Source organism: Palaemon carinicauda, chromosome 9 (genome assembly GCF_036898095.1).
Source record: "Palaemon carinicauda isolate YSFRI2023 chromosome 9, ASM3689809v2, whole genome shotgun sequence".
NCBI classification, from domain to species: Eukaryota; Metazoa; Arthropoda; class Malacostraca; order Decapoda; family Palaemonidae; genus Palaemon; species Palaemon carinicauda.
In genome coordinates, this window is record NC_090733.1 from 32,423,751 (window position 1) to 32,425,002 (window position 1,252).

The window sequence follows — 1,252 nt, forward strand, 5'->3', positions numbered from 1 at the left end:
ATAACTATCAAAGTTATTACGTATTATGAAATTGTCGTAGAATGGTGCAACTTGTATAGGCTATCAGTTGTGGAAAGTCTTGGTGGATTGTTTGGCTACCATGTGCATGATTTTTTTTTTTAGTTAAAATGTTGTTCATCACCACGAGGACCATTTTACCACGAGTGCCCCTTTTTCCTTTTTTTTTCATTTTTTTGCCAAGTCATTTTTCCGTAAGATATTGCCAAATAGTGTCGCAAAACTTTTGCTTTTTTGTGTTGGAAAGTGTGTCTAGATGATCTGGCTACCCATGCGTGACTTTGTTTTTGTCAGATACGACGTAGTTATTGGTATGAGGGGTATTTACCTGCGGTTGCCAATTTCTGTTTTTTTCAATATTTGTAAAAAATATACTACGTAGTAAGGAATTGCCGTATATTATTGATTTTTTTTCATGTTTATTTATTATAAAGTGTGTCTTGATGGTTGGGCTAACACGTGCATGTCTTTTTTTTATCTGAGATGCCGTATATTAGAATGTTGGGCATTTTTCCGCGAGTGCCCCTTTTTATTTGTTTTGCATTTTTTTGCTTAGTCATGTTACCCTAAGGAATTGGCAAGTAGTGTCGCAAAACTTATATTTTTATAGTGTTGGAAAGTGTTTCTAGATGATCTGGCTACCCATGCCTATCTTTTTCTTTCAGCCAGATATGGCGTATATATAGGTATGTGTTCCATTTTCCTGTGATTGCCATTTATTCGTTTTTTTTCATTTCTTTCAAAATTACTTCGTACTAGGGAACGATCACAGAGTAATGATTAATTTAGATGTTTATTTGTCGGAAAAGGTTCTTTGATGGTTTGCCTAGCACTTGGTTGAAATTTTTTTTTCTGAAATGCCGTATATTAGAATGTTGGCCATTTTTTCCGCGAGTGCCCCTTTTAATTTGTTTTGCATTTTTTTGCTTAGTCATGTTACCGTAAGGAATTGGCAAGTAGTGTCGAAAAACTTATATTTTTATAGTGTTGTAAAGTGTTTCTAGATGATCTGGTTAGCCATGCCTATCTTTTTTTTAGCCAGATATATATAGGTATGTGTTCGATTTTCCTGCGATTGCCACTTTTTTGTTTTTTCTCATTTCTTTCAAAATTACTACGTACTAAGGAACTATCACAGAGTAATGATTCATTTAGATGTTTATTTGTCGGAAAATTTTGTTTACTTCTCTTTTGATTGAATATCATCAAACTTTTTTAGCTAAAATATTATGTT